General features: G+C 36.6%; 1 protein-coding gene across 2 annotated transcripts in view; it reads right to left on the reverse strand.

Moving 5' to 3' along the window:
* Positions 1 to 11,184, reverse strand: part of mtus2b (microtubule associated tumor suppressor candidate 2b) — a 59,874-nt gene extending 48,690 nt beyond the window's left edge. The window contains exon 1 of one of the 2 annotated variants that reach the window (XM_051665079.1): positions 11,054 to 11,184. The gene's annotated coding sequence lies outside the window, so the exon portion shown is untranslated. Of the gene's footprint in view, positions 1 to 6,155; positions 6,284 to 11,053 lie in introns of those variants that run through there. The other variant, XM_051665080.1, reaches the window with a different exon arrangement.
* Between the last annotated feature and the right edge of the window lie 4,690 nt (positions 11,185 to 15,874).

Genomic DNA, 15,874 nt, shown 5'->3' on the forward strand with positions numbered 1-15,874 from the left:
CAGCTCTCTGTTCCTGCTTCTATCTGTCAGTGGATCACCAGCTTTCTGATAGACAGGCAGAGAATGGGGAAATTCCACTCCAGCACATATACAATCAATACTGGTGCACCCCAGGGATGTGTACTCTCCCAACTACTCTTCTCCCTGTACACAAATGACTGCACCACCAAGGACCCCTCTGTTAAGCTCCTGAAGTTTGCTTACGACACTACTGTCATCGGCCTCATCCAGGATGACAATGAGTCTGCATATAGAAGGGAAGTTGAACAGCTGGCTGTCTGGTGCAGTCAAAACAACCTAGAGTTCTACATGCTTAAAAAAGTGGAGATGACGGTGGACTTTAGGAGGAACACCCCAAAATTGAGCCCACTCACCATACTGAACAGCACTGTGTCAGCAGTGGAGTCATTCAGGTTCCTGGGCTCTACCATCTCACAGGACCTGAAGTTGGAGACCCACATAGACTCAATTTTGAAAAAGGCCCAGCAGAGGTTGTACTTCCTTCGCCAGCTGAGGAAGTTCAACCTGCCGCAGGTGCTGTTGATACAGTTCTACTCAGCAGTCATTGAGTCTGTCCTTTGCACTTCTATAACTGTCTGGTTTGGTTCAGCTATCAAGTCAGACATCAGAAGATTTCAAAGGATAGTTCGGACAGCTGAGAAGATTATTGGCACTCCCCTACCCACCCTGCTAGAACTGTACACATCCAGAGTGACGAAAAGGGCTGGTAAAATCACTCTTGACCCCATTCACCCAGCACACTTCCTTTTTGAACTGTTGCCCTCTGGACGGTGCTACAGAGCACTGAGCACCAGAACAGCCAAGCACAGAACATTTTTTTTTCCCTCAGGCCATCCACCTCATGAACAGTTAAAACTTCCCCCAAGTACTTTCCTTTTGTCAAACAACCATGTGCAATATTCAATCCATCCATTCCTACTTATATCTATATTTCATTTATATTCTTTAACATATCCTACCTCTTATTCAATACATTACATCACCTGTGTATAACTGTATATCTGTATATAAAATATCTGAACAACATTATTGCTCTATTTTATATTTCTCTTTTTTTCATCTGTTATTTCTTACTGTTTTATTTTTATGTCACTATATGTATATATGTTTAAATGTATATGTTTGTATGTATGTATATATGGTTACATTTGCACTGGAAGCTTCTGTCACCATGACAAATTCCTTGTGTGTGTAAGCATACTTGGCAATAAAGCTCATTCTGATTCTGAAATGTCCAGCGGGGGGCACCAAAAGTGAGTGAAATGGTATTGTAATCAGACGAGGTTTTTAAGGTGAATTTTAGATGGATGTTTTAATGAAACAAACGTACATCCGTAAGCTAAAACTTTAGCCTAAACCTAACCAATAGTGTCTTAAAAGATAAATGAGAGGTGAACAAAACAGACATCCTAACCCTTAAACAACGCCTAAATTTAATTGATAGTGTTTTCAAAGCAAATTCAGCATGAAAAGCACATTTTCTGAAGGAACCAAGCCATTTGTGTCACTTCTATGGCACTTTCACTTCACTTTCACTCTTGGCTAGGCTTGAGGCTTGGTCCAAAGTCCAACACTCTTTTAGGTTAGCTAGAGCGGAAGCTAATAATGTTGGAATATGTGTGTAAATGTAGGTGGGTCTGTAATACAAGCATTAAAATATATTCTTTTTCAAATGATGCGTTAGAGTAAAAGTGTTTTGATATCATAACGTAGCAGTTTGTGAGTAATAGAGTGAAAAATAAGTGTTAATAAATTCATAATTCGCTATTCATGATTTGTGTGAATGTGTATAAAACGCAAAGTTGTTGTAGCGCCTCTAGTGTTCATTTCACCAGGAAACTCCAGCAAAATGTAGAAAGACAAAACTCAGTTTGCAAAAATGTAGTTATAGTAACGTTCTATAAGACTAGGCTGAAAGATCATGACTTATTACTGCAAACCTATCTTACTGCTGATAACCGTTAAACAACTCAATAAAAAAATAAACTGCATGACAACAAAACAGCATGCATTTTTGTGTTCCAGCTTTTTTTTTTTTTTTCATAGTACTTGAATTTTTATTATTTAATTGTTGGTCTATGTAAACATGTACAATAATGATGTCTTTGGCCATTTTGTCACATATTTTTTTCAGCTTCTTGCGGCATGAGCGGCGAGCTCAACCGACCCTTTTCACATTTACGGGTTTGGAACGCATACGTAAACTATAGCTGAGTAAATCTCTATAGAGATACATGAGAGGCCATAAAAAATATTATTTTGGACTTTTCAAAAGAGGAAAAAATATATAGAGAGTGGTGGATTACGACATTCAGAAGAGAGAAAGATGCCAAATTTACTGTCTGTCCCTCAGCAGCTGTATTTGAAACCCCATCACAGTTGACTATTTTTATTTTTATTAATGCCAGGGTAATATAACACAAAGAATAATGTTATAAGTTTACACTAAATAATAAAAACCAAAATGAAAACACATTTTGCTAGACTTACACTGTTAAATTAAAGTGGAAATTTGTCATCACACAAGGCCACAGCCACACTAATCCCTTTTCCTTTTCCCAAGTATGCGGTAATGGAGAACATTTTTAAAATGCGCGTTTTCAGTGGAGGAAAACACCAGTCTAGTGTGGAGGAGAGACATAAACATAACGAAATCAATGCATTTGTATAAGTGTGGGTGTGGCCTACATTGTAGGTCTGTAAAATTGTCTTTTTTCTGGTTAATAATGTTCAAGAGGCCCAGCTAGATATAGCAAAAGTGAAGGTTTTTGAGATTTCAAGCACACAGTAAAGGTGTTTGTACATGCAGTTTGTCATTGCAGTCTGCAGCACAAGCCGACATCATCAATCCTAGTGTTCACTTTGATAACACTGCAATACTTCAGCTGTTCTGGTGCCAGAACTGTACAGAAATTAAGATTTGATGAAACTTAGATGCTCAGAGACCAGTTCACTGGTATTACAATACAATGCACTTTTAAAAAGTCAGTCACATTGTTTGTGTAGTTTTCCTTTCCTTTCTCATATCCCAGCTTGTATTCAGAGTCAGCTGTAAGTAAGCAATTTGTAGGTTGATTTCACCAACAAGTGTAACAGTGCCTCTGTGGCGCTTTCAAAACATTCTCCTGTTTATTTCAGTGGCCTGTCCAGCCCAACACAGCAACACTGGCTTAACCAATGGAGTGAGTTTGGGTCAGGGCTATCTGTTAATTAATACAACCAATTTGTAGGGAGTTGGTGGGAGTTTTCTGGAATCTGTATGAAACCAGTGATTATTTTTGCAGTTCCGTTTGGTGATGCTATTGGTGTAGGAATAACACACTTCAGCTTTAATCCAGAGGGATACAAAAAAGCCAGGAGTCCTTACCAACATTAGACAACACACAGCACTGTAACCAATCTACGACAGCTCAGAAAGCTTGTTATAGCAGAGAATGTGACTCAGGTATCCAAAACCATGTGAAATAGAACATGTAGAACATTTGAATACGTTTGTAAGATAGCAAACAGCAAAATAAATTAGCTAGTGGCAAATTATTCTTCTAAATATTTAATGTTATTTGCATAACTAACATCAAGTGACACAATTAGGAAATGAATAAAATGCTTAGCTGTTGCATCTGATGCACAACGTGCAATGTAGGAGAAAAACTGAAACATATTTTAAACATAACGTGACGGAGGGCAATGTTTTCATAATGATGATAATGTTCCTCTAGCTAAATGTGTAGAGCAGTGGTTCTCAACCCTGTCCCTGGAGCCCCCCAACACTACATATTTTGGATATCTCCCTAATCATACACACCTGATTCAACTCATCAGCTCATTAGTGAAGACTCCAGGACCTGAATTGGGTGTGTCAGAAAAGGGAGATATACAAAATGTGTAGTGTTGGGGGGCTCCAGGAACAGGGTTGGGAACCACTGGGGTAGAGCATGGTGCTAGCAACACCAAGCTCATAGGTTCAATTCCCAGGGAACACACTGAATGCACTGTTAGTCACTTTGGATGCCAAATGGGTAAATTAGTCAATTGATCAATAAATGAATTTATCAATAAATAAATAAATAAATCATTCAGTCAGTCAGTCTGTCTATCTGTCTGTATGCACTGACTATTAAAGTGATATCACACATGCAAGAGTGCTGTATGCCCATCTATCTGCACGGCTTTGATTCGGCCGTAGGTAATCACAGCCTTGCTGATAGATGGACAATACAGCACGATTGCGAAATGTGATACTGCTTTAATACAACAGTTCAACAAACAGCTATTTCACTCACATTCTAGTGTTGTCGGAGAATCTAGTGTTGCTTTGTTGTCGGAGAATCTGGAGGACAACAGTTTCATTCTTGTATATTTCTTGGGGAACTTTTTATTTGACACTGACACTGAAAGCGGTCTCACCTCCACCTTGTTGAAACTTTACATCTTCGCCCAACTCATGGGGCACCCTGAGCATGTGTGAATACTCAGTCTGTTGGAACTCTTCAGCTGTGAAAGTGCAGAAGCTTTTAGTTTAACTCTATTTCTCAGCTATAGTGCAGTAGTAATCCGAGCGATCATGGAGTGAGAGACAACAGAAAGGGACATTTTTGAAATTTTGAGTCTTGGTCTGGTCAATCTCTCATCTGGCAAACTTATCTTCTCAATGCATTGAAAACAAACCAATGTCATCACGCAGCAGCTAATAAAATAAAGCCCAAAAAGACATTTTCTGTCATGATTGGCTGCAGTAAAACTAGTTATATTTAGTCATCAGTAATTGTGAGCTACTGACTCTTTTCCTTCCAGGCCGACCATAAATGGATGATTTACCCTTTGATCTGACATTACTCATAAGATTCTTCTCTCCTGATATTACCGTGCTCTTGTTCCAAAGACCTAAAGGAGAATGAGGATTTATAGAGCTGTTCAGCCATGACGTCAATTTGTGGGTGAACCCGGAAGGCTAATTCGCCATGGGTTTCCTCAGGAATTTCCTATGTGTTTTTATAATGGGGCTTTTCAAATTATCAGTAAAATAAAGTCTTTGGTAAACATTAATTGAAGATACTTGGACATTTTGTTCTACAACATAATGAACATACTTGAACATACTTCAAATGTGAATTTGAAGCCACCGTGTTTAAAAAAAAAGTATGTTGCTAATGCTTCATGTTATTGCTTTGCATACTGAAGGAAATTGATTGACTGGCTTGAGAGGCTTGAGAGGCTTTAAAATCTTCAGTATTTTCAAGTATTACTATTGCTTTTAAAGCTAGGGTATACTTTTGCTTTTCCACACACTATTAAGTCTAACGCACAGTCAAGAGCTCTAGCCTTTCAACGTATCCTCTTTTGATCGCGAGCCCATAAGACACTTTTTACGCAAGTGCACTAAGACTGCTTTGTGATGCTCTTTATTACAGTCAACTGCAAATGCATGCTGACCACGAACACAAACTTGGATGTACTGTACGTACTGTGCTGATGACAAAATTTGGGGTCATTTCATTGTGCATGAAACATAGCGATACATGGACAATCAAAGTATACTTTGGCCTTCACTCGTCTTGCATCATTTCATTTGAGATACGGACATGAATGATACCTCAAATTATGCGGGCTTGTTGAGTTGAGGTGTGCTGTGACTTTTCTAAGGGATCAGACTTATTTTCACCTTGTGAATTACAAAAACAGCGAAAACATTCTATAGGCCAACAGTGAAGGAAGAACCCAAGCCACATCTAGGGACCAGACTATTATGTCATGAAAGTTGTCTGTTTTGACTTGAGCAAGCAGGCAACTACCCAGAACACCCTAGCAACCACCTAACAATATCCTAGCAAACATCCAGAACACCCTAGCAACCACACAGCAACACACTGAAAACCATTCAGAACACCCTAATAGCTTCATTGCTACGCCCTGGCAACCAAAGCACCACTTACATTTTCTTCGTAACATGTAAAAATCCAGTTTGATGTTCCATAGCATTGACCATACAAACACTGCAGTGACCTCAGTGACCCTGTGAATTGAGAGGTATTGCTATTTTAACTAAATGCTGACTAGACTCAAAGCAATTATGAGAGAGAGCGAGAGAGAGAGAGAGAGAGAGAGAGAGAGAGAGAGAGAGATGTTTGACATACGGTAAGGTTAGACAGTCCTTCCTCCTCTTGACTTGACAATTCCTGTCGTAGACATTGAGTGTAAATAAAACACTCACAGCGTGCCCTCAAAGCGTCCGCATGAAACTCATGCCCAATGGCCATGACAGACTGTCTTTGTTGATTCTTCCTCTTTGTTTTTCCTCTTTTACTACACTGTAACAATGTTCAGGCAGCTATTGATAGTAATGCTGCCAAGCGCAGGAAGTTAAAATGGCAACTTGCTGTTATCTTAAAGAGATAGGTCATCCAAAAAAGACAATTCTGTCATCATTTACCCATGTTGTTCTAAACCCATATGACTTTCTTTCTTCCATTCACCTTCATTGCATCTTTTTACAAACAAGGAAAGTGAATGATGACAGTGTTTAATGATGTTGCAGGGTATTCCAAATGAATGAATTTTGTCAAGGTAACTTCCACAGATATCCCTTGCTCAGTGTGTATGGAGCAGTGAACACTATGTAGGAACCTTATGAATCTGAATGCAATTATACTCATTCAAATGCATGAACATCCCCTTATTTCCTATGATGCTTTCAGAGCAGGTCCTCTGCACCTGGGTAGGGTTGCACCAGCTGTGCATAAGTTCTCACATAAGTTAGGATGTAAAGTTCACACTAAGGGCTTAGTAACTACTAGTTAGTTTGTAACTAAATCAGTGCTTAATTTGGTTGCACCACCTGTTCTTAAGGCAAGACTTAACTAGTAGGTCGTAAGCTCTCCATAATGTGTAGTTGCATAGTATGACGTTTACTTTGATCCAGTAAACAGCCTTCAAATTTGTACACATATGTATTAAAAAGCCATGCATTTCAGTTATATCTCGTTACGGTTGATGTTCAAACCTTGTAACCCATAACTGTCAGCTGTAATAAATTAAATCCCCATTAAAATATGATACGTTATAAAAGTAGCTTCATTTGATAAATAGTATATTTGCCCTGTGTAAATAACATAAATAGGAACTGTATCTAAAATAAATAAGGGGTGATAAATAAATACTAATACAATGGGCTGGAAAAATAGACATTTATTCATTTTAACATCTTATATATTTCATATATGTTGAAACTTGACACTGGGCGACGTATCCTGAAAACTGCATCGTTAGATCGGTTTCATGCTGAAGAGCTGCTTAAAAGTACGTTTTTTTTTCTCTCTCGTAAATGTAAACGAGTGTAAATGCCAACATCATCATATATGTCGAAAGGATTGAAGCCTGTCACACAAAACATGAGCTCATTGATGTCATTAAGTGAGTCTGCTTTTTTATTCCATCCGTTACTCCTGGTGGAGTCTTCCGTAAACATTTAGTTTAAACGTAGGGTTACGTTCTACCTAAGTTTAATGGTGCAACGCTCAAATATTTAGTAGTGCGTAAATTGTGACTTAGTGCCCATTTACGCCACAGCTAGGCTAAGTTGTAACGTACGTATAGCTGGTGCAACCGGCCCCTGTTCACTAATCAAACCATCTAACCTACAGAGCACCTAGACTACAGAAACACGTTACACCTGTCTTTCTTTATGCATGTGTGTGTGTATGTGTCTGTAGACCCTTTTCTTTTGTTATAGCTCCCTTTCTCAAGCGCCTCTCCCTCTCATCTCCAAATCGGAGCAGTGATTACCACTCTAAGAGCTGGAGCTCTAATGAAATATTAACATGCAAATGGAAACAGAAGCCACACCCCCTTTTTCTCTATCAAGAGCGAACCCCCATCAGCTTTGTGTGAGGAGAAAAAAACATCATATAAAAGCAATGACAACCTGTCAGGCTGACATTGTGACATGCCAAATCGTTCATAGGGGAACTGTTGTGGCATTACAAAAACCTATCAGAGGCACATTCATATTTTCCGTCCTTATTTCCCAGTTCACTAATGATAGTTCTTGTAATACAGGCTTCACTATTACCATTTCTCCTACTTGAAGATATTTGAATAAACCTCTAACCCTGAGCATTAGTTTATGGTAACACTTTATATTAATGTTCTGTTTGTTAAGGGTTTGTGAATGGGTCTATTAATGACTAATAAATCATTTACAAATGCATTATAAATAATTTATATGCAGTTATAGCAACATGCATGAAAAAGGGCAACTTTCTTCAAATACTTGCCAAATAGTGAGAAACATTTTAACGTGCATGTTATAAATGCTTAATAAATACACTTATTCATACTTATTTAATTCATGATTTATGTCACAATGTAGCAAAAATAGACTATTATAGTGAGATTAAAAGGATGGATATGTCATTTTGAAACAGTCTGCTTTGTGTTTATATTAATTACTGTAATGTCTTCACTCACTTTTTGTTGTTTCCTTTTCAGGTTGATGGTGATACTCTGAGTGCTGTCCCATCTTACCTAGTCCTAGTTAACTAAAATCCTCTGCAAAAACACTTTTCTGGTCTTCATGCTCATTCACAGCATATTTCATATAATAAAGCCTGATGACCATTTCACCATACTTAACTTGATATACATAGGTTTGTAATGTTGGCAACTCTTTAATAAATGCTTCACATCTGTCCACTTTACATTAAGCTACATTTTCATAGGTTACTAACGTTAAGTAAGTGTTATTAAAGGAATAGTTCACCCAAAAATGTTCTCATTCTCTCATCATTTAATCACCCTAATGCCATCCCAGATGTGTATGACTTTCTTTCTTCTGCTAAACACAAACAAAGGTTTTTAGAAGAATATCTCAGCTCTGTGTTTTACAATGCAAGTGAATGGTGACCAGACATTTGAAGCTACAAAAATCACATAAAGGCTACATAAAAGTAATCCATATGACTCCAGTGGTGAAATCTGTCTTCAGAAGCGATATGATAAGTGTGGGTAAGAAACAGATCAATATTTAAGTCCTTTTTTACTATAAATTTCCACTTTCACATTCTTTTACATTTTGAAAGTGAAAGTGGAGATTTATGGTAAAAAGGACTTAAATATTGATCTGTTTCTCACCCACACTTATCATATCGCTTCTGAAGACATATATTAAACCACTGGAGTCGTATGGATTACTTTTACGTGGTATTTATTTGATTTTCGGTGTTTCAAAGTTCTGGTCACCATTCATTTGCATTGTAAGGACCAACAGAGCTGAAATATTCTTCTTAAAATCTTTGTTTGTGTTCTGCAGCAAAAAGACAGTCATACACATCTGGGATGACATGGGGGTGAGTAAATGATGTGAGAATGAGAACATTTTCATTTCTGAGTGAACTATCCCTTTAAGCATTTATAATAAGTGGTGGAAAATGGCTCCATATTTAGCAGGCATTGCATGAAAGTCAACTTTAACTGCATATCAATGATTTATAATACACTGCAAATGCATTATTAGTCATTAATGGACCCCTTTATAATCCCTTAACGAAGGGAACATTAATGTTAAGTGTTATTGGTTTAACTTACTGTATATCTTTAGCTGTCTTTCAAAGAAATCATTTGCCTAAGGCATAAATGTTCTTATTCTTGTTCTTAGTCTTTTTTTAAATGTTCTTGTTGGCTAAGACAGCTTTTGAGTGCTTAGTTTCAAAGCCTGATATAATGTATATACAAATATCAAGCATGGAAACGGTGTGCTCTCTGCATGTGCTGTTAGTTGTTATGATGCATATTGTGTATTTATTTGGTGCTGTCTTAGAGATCTCGGCTGATCTGCTGACGGTATCAAAATAGCTGACTCAGAACAGTTGATAAAAGTTAGTCCGTTGCTTTTTTCCTTGGCATACAGTAAACAGCCTATTATGTGGAAAGTGGCATGATGCAGGAAAACATGTAGTTTTAGGCATTGCAGGGAACAAAATAATTTTTACATTAGATACTATCATACTAATCACCTTATGAAAAAAAAAAAAAAAGTGACATATTTTTGGCCAGTCAATCAATTTCCTTCAGTATGCAAAGCAATAACATGAAGCATTACCTGACGTTGAATTAAAACGGAAGCACATATCAATTGTAAACAAACAGCATAGTGATTTATTTATTTTTTTTAACCTGTAAAAGACTACCATACACTAACCAAAAACCTCAATCTAGTATATGTGGGGACAAAATAGATAAATAATAATAGACAAACAAACCAAAGAATGAGCATCATGAACATTATACATTATTAACAATGAAATAAAGATTATTATTCATAATCTGACAATACTTTTTACGTATAGTAATAAATCAGTTTATATTCATATTTGACTATATAAGTACAATATTAAGATGAATTAATGTTATATTTAATGTAATGTTAATATTATAATATTAATATGATTATTATAATTATTATAATTGTGCATCGTCTAATAACACACGTGCATTTTCACTGAAGAGAGTAAAAGAAAAAATCCATATTATGGCAAAATCCATTCATAATGAAATAAACATTATCATTTAAAATGCTACAATAGCATCAATTTGTATAATGTAATTCTGTAAATCATATTATAATAATTAGATTATTTTTATTACTATTATTATTATTGCTCTTACACATGCACACAATCACAAATAATAAGACAATGTACGAAGAGACCAAAGAACTAACATCATGGCAATACTTTATCTATTATTAATGCATTATGACTTTCCAAATGTATTCATAAATGTATTCATCCATTCATTCACTCAGTGTCAATGCTGCTATCTGAAAATACATGTATGTGGAGAGAGAAAGTATCAGATTAGACTGCTATCAAAATGCAAAATGAACAGCATGTGATATAAGCATACTGATGCAGATACACAGGACAGCAGGTGGATGTGATGCTCTGACTGTACGCCATAACACACATACACACACACACACACACACACACACTTTCTCTCTCTCTCTCTCTCTCTCTCTCTCTCTCTCTCTTACCTGCAGATCCTCAGCATCCATGAGAAAACACCGCTCGACTGATGCAGAAGATCATTGTGTGTGTTATTCCGCTCAGCATGCTCAGGTCGACTGTTTAAAACCGGACTGCGAGGATGAGAAGAAAGAGAGAGACAGACGCGCACAACAGGATGCTGATCAGAGGAATGAATGGTGTGAAATGAAGTGTCGAACTATGGCTTTGTTTTAAAACCTAATAAGCTGCCTACCTAGACAGCGTTTTGGGGCTTCATGCGGTCAATTTTGTTCAGTGTTTATTCCGATTTAGCATCTTTTTTTTATATACATTCGCGCTTACAATGTTCAAACTGCTCAAATTCAACGGAAAGATGCCCAGAAAGTAGGCTTAAGATGCTCAAATAATGCTGCCTAGACAGACAGCTGACTAGGATTTGAACCACAGCCTTATTAGCCAACGTTAAATATGTCTCGAGCGCCACCACGCGCACAAAACTATGTTTGCAGTGAATGTTTTACAGCAGAGAGCTTATGAGAATTTAAAGTCACAATAAGTCACTATAGTTTTGAGTAAAAGTCCAGTTGCATGTCACGGGTTCAAATACCTGACGAATATGCGTATTTTTAATTAAGTAAAACTGCATCTCTACATCAAAAGATTTCAGTTTATCGACGTAGCAGTAATGTAATACTGTCCATATAGACCTTATTCAGACAGAGAAGCGCCATTTATTTATTTATTGACAGGAATGAGAGATTGAGGCTGTGAGTGAGAGACTGTACGTGTAAAGGTCTTAAATAACATCTCATTTTTACCACATATTTTTTTATTTATTTTTTTATATATATATATATATTTTTTTTTTGGAAATATGTATTTTCAATGTTTCACTGTCAACTTTAAATAGTAAAGAGACTGAACCCGTTGCAGAAACTGTAAGTCTATCCCTCACAGCCTCGTTTTTATTCCCGTCAAAAATTAAATATGGCGCTACTCTGAATAAGGTCTATGGAGAGCTGCTCACCCATCTTTTTATCACACCTATTTCTCTTGTGTTGTGAGACTCGTTGCTAAACATTTCACTTATCTTAACATCTTAAAATTCAAGTTAAATGTGTGATTACTGTATGTGCAGTCAATGAACACACATTCAGTGTGAATTCCCGATTTATCTTTAACACCCCCTACTAGGTAATAAATCACCCCACGCTTCCTACTTTTCTTTTTGTTTTTCTGTTTCAAAAGTGTTTTTATTATTATTATTATTATTATTATTATTTGTAATTCTTCCCATAAGGCCTGCACCCCTGAGTCTTCTCTTTACTGTTGTACATGAAACTGGCGTTGAGCGGGTAGAATTCAATGAAGCTGTCAGCTGAGGACATGTGAGGTGTCTATTTCTCAAACTACAGACTGAAACTTTTTGGAAATTTCAAGCATTGTATAGCCTTCATTCCTCAAAACAATGATTGACATGACGAGTTTCTAGAGAAAGCTGTTTCTTTTTTGCCATTTTTGACCTAATATTGACCTTAAGACATGCCAGTCTATTGCATACTGTGACAACTCAAAAACAAACACAAAGACAGTGTTAAGCTTCATTTAATGAACCAAATAGCTTTCAACTGTTTTTGATATAATGGCAAGTGATTTTCTAGGACCAAATTAGCAATTTAGCATGATTACTCAAGGATAAGGTGTTGGAGTGATGGCTGCTGGAAATGGGGCCTGTCTAGATTTGATCAAAAATGACTTTTTTCAAATAGTGATGGTGCTGTTTTTTTACATCAGTAATGTCCTGACTATATTTGTGATCAGTTGAATGCCACTTTGGTGAATTAATTTAATTCCGAAACAGCTAAATCTGTACATTATTCCAAACTTCTGGCTGCCAGTGTGTATATTTAGTGGTGAAGTAAATATAGCAGAAAAGATTTATTACTTTCTGCATTGAATAAATTAGTTTAAGCTTAAACTTGAAAATATTAAGTAACATTACTTTACTACTTTTTTTTTAAATCAAACTTTAGATTATGCTTTAGATCATAAGTAAATATTATTTATGATTCATGTATCAATCCTAAAGTAAAAAAACGTTTCATATGTATTTGCTAATTTAAGCAAAATTGTGCACCAAGTGTTAAGGTCTGTGAGCGCAGCTACATTTTGTGATCCCATTGCTAGTAATGCAAGGTGATGTTGACCAATAGACTAAGTTAAATTTACTCCCTTACTTCAATCAATATTATGTCATGTTATTTTAAATAGATTTTACCTAATTTTATACCACTAAAATTTACTTCGGAAAACTGTGCGCAAAAACTTGCAAAATTAAATGTAACCCCCAAAGGGGGGCGCTATATCGCAGAAAAAGTTAACGGAACGTTAAAATCTCCATATATATAAGTCAGGCAAATGAGGTGTCATTTGAAAGCTTTTCTTTCAGTGTAACACTCAAGACATTCACAATGATAAAAAGGACCATGATTTTAATATTACCACAATATCAAATACAAGAAAATGTTGCAATGGTATTAATTGGTATATCTTTAACTTTGGGCAATGTCTCAAGGAATTATTTTTTATTAAAACTAACAGATTTCTTTTTTTTTTTCTGTTATATGAAGGTCACATTAAAACTGACTAGAAACTTTATACCAGCACTTCATCGGTTATTTTTGGTTCTTTTCAAATGCCTTTATGTATAAATTGTATTGTTTTAGTCCTGTGCCAGACCCAGACCTTAAATATTTAACTATGAAAATCGATTAGCATATGAAAATACAAATTAATACATGTTTAAAACTATGATAATAAAAACAAGAAGTGAAATAAACAAACCGTTTCAATATGTATTGTGTGAAAATCACTTTTTCCAAAAATTATGACTGTCCCACAGTTATCATTTCCACCACATCAAACAATCTTGTCCAAGTCAATTAAAGTATCAGTGAAGAGCTTGAGATGAAATATGAGACAAGTGATGTTTGATGAAAAAAAAAAAAAATCAAGGTAAATGTCACTTGTGAACAAAGTACTTTTATTAGGCGTCATTTCCAAAAAATAAGTTACTAATAAGTAAATAGTTAAAAGTTGTAATTTTGCCAAACTATGCAAAATGTGTGAAAATATTATTTCACTGTGAGTATTTAGGATATATATATATATATATATATATATATATATATATATATATATATATAGAAGCTATGAAATTAGCCTAAGCAAAACAAAAGTATCTTCCATTTGAGATGTGTAAGAAATTACACTGTGGTGGGAATATTCATGACTTTTTCTTGTGATGCATGTTGAACATTTTTATTAGATAAATTAAATAAACCAGAGAACGTGTTATAAAGTGTGAAGAAACATCCTTATATGAAATCCTGTAAATTCTGGATAAGAACTGCTGAAAATTCAAATATTCATAGTATACAATAGTATAAAGGTTTACCAGTAGTGTGGTATGATCTGGTTAAATGGCAGCAAAAACTTTGTATTCAGCTCTTGTCACATCATTGTCAATTGCACTTACTTGAGATATCAAGCATCATAACACAAGTGATGTGTTTTGTTTAATGCATCTTGTAAACAAACTATGTAATAAGGGATATTCTCTAAGCAAGAGCTGAGACTTAACATGCAGAGAAAGTCCTACTGTACGGTGCTTTAGTTGTAGTTGGCAGACAGAGTACAGTTGTAACATTGTGAATATTCCCCTTCTCATGCAAGTTTCATCTGTCATTATCAGTATGCACATTCACATTAGTATCCTCTCTCTGTGTGGAAAAATGTAAGAACATAGTCCACACTGATGAAAAATTATTAGGCAAACATGCAAGGTGATCAACAGGTGACAGCACCGTTACAACTGTACCCGCTACATAAGAAACATGGTAAATGCTTCTACTAGGGTTTAGTAAGATTTTATGCTGTCAGAAAGCGTCGAAAAGTAAGCCAGACTAATAAATGAATTAAATAATTGGTAGAAAGCCAGATCCTGTTTCCCTCCATGTTCTTGTGTCTTGTTTTCATTGGGGTTCTGTCTGTTCATTGGTTCCCTAGTCATTGTTTTACCCCTTGTCCATGTATTTAAGCCCTAATGTTTTCCATTGTCCTTTGTCAGGTATTATGTTTGGTAACGAAGTCAAGTCAAGTCAAGTCTCATCTCCTCTCCATGTTTATAGTTAGGATTATTGGATATCACTTATGTAAATAAATTGCACTTGGGTTCTTCGCTTCATCGTCTTCGTCATTGCCAGCACCAACATTACAGAACGTTACAGAAATACCTGACCTAACCATGAACCCAGCAATCCAACTCCTATGTCAGGTGAATCATCCCCTGGAGGATTATGTTGAGGATTTCTGCGCTCTGGCCTGCTGGGTGGACTTTAATGAGGTCGCCCTCAAAGACTGTTTCCGTTTTGGATTAAGTGAGCCAGTTTCCTCCCTGATGCCTGGCGGTCGGAGTACTTATGGCCTGGCTCAGTATATCGACCTTGCCCTGCAGATTATTGGTTCTACGTTCACTGTAGGGGAGGCGGATGCCGAGCCAGAGTTCCTTGTCATGGTCGCTGAGCTAGCGGCATCTTTAGCCACAGCTCAGCCTGCTCCATGCCACGTCACAGCCACGCCTGAGCCTGCTCCATGCCACGTCACAGCCACGCCTGAGCCTGCTCCATGCCACGTCACAGCCACGCCTGAGCCTGCTCCATGCCACGTCACAGCCACATCTGAGTCTGCTCCACACCATGTCATAACCACATCTGAGCTATTGGACCTGGAGATGGTTCCCGCCCTTGTACCACCCTTAGTTCTCCTGTTCAGTCAAGGGGAACTTT

This window comes from Myxocyprinus asiaticus, chromosome 31 (genome assembly GCF_019703515.2).
Source record: "Myxocyprinus asiaticus isolate MX2 ecotype Aquarium Trade chromosome 31, UBuf_Myxa_2, whole genome shotgun sequence".
NCBI classification, from domain to species: domain Eukaryota; kingdom Metazoa; phylum Chordata; class Actinopteri; order Cypriniformes; family Catostomidae; genus Myxocyprinus; species Myxocyprinus asiaticus.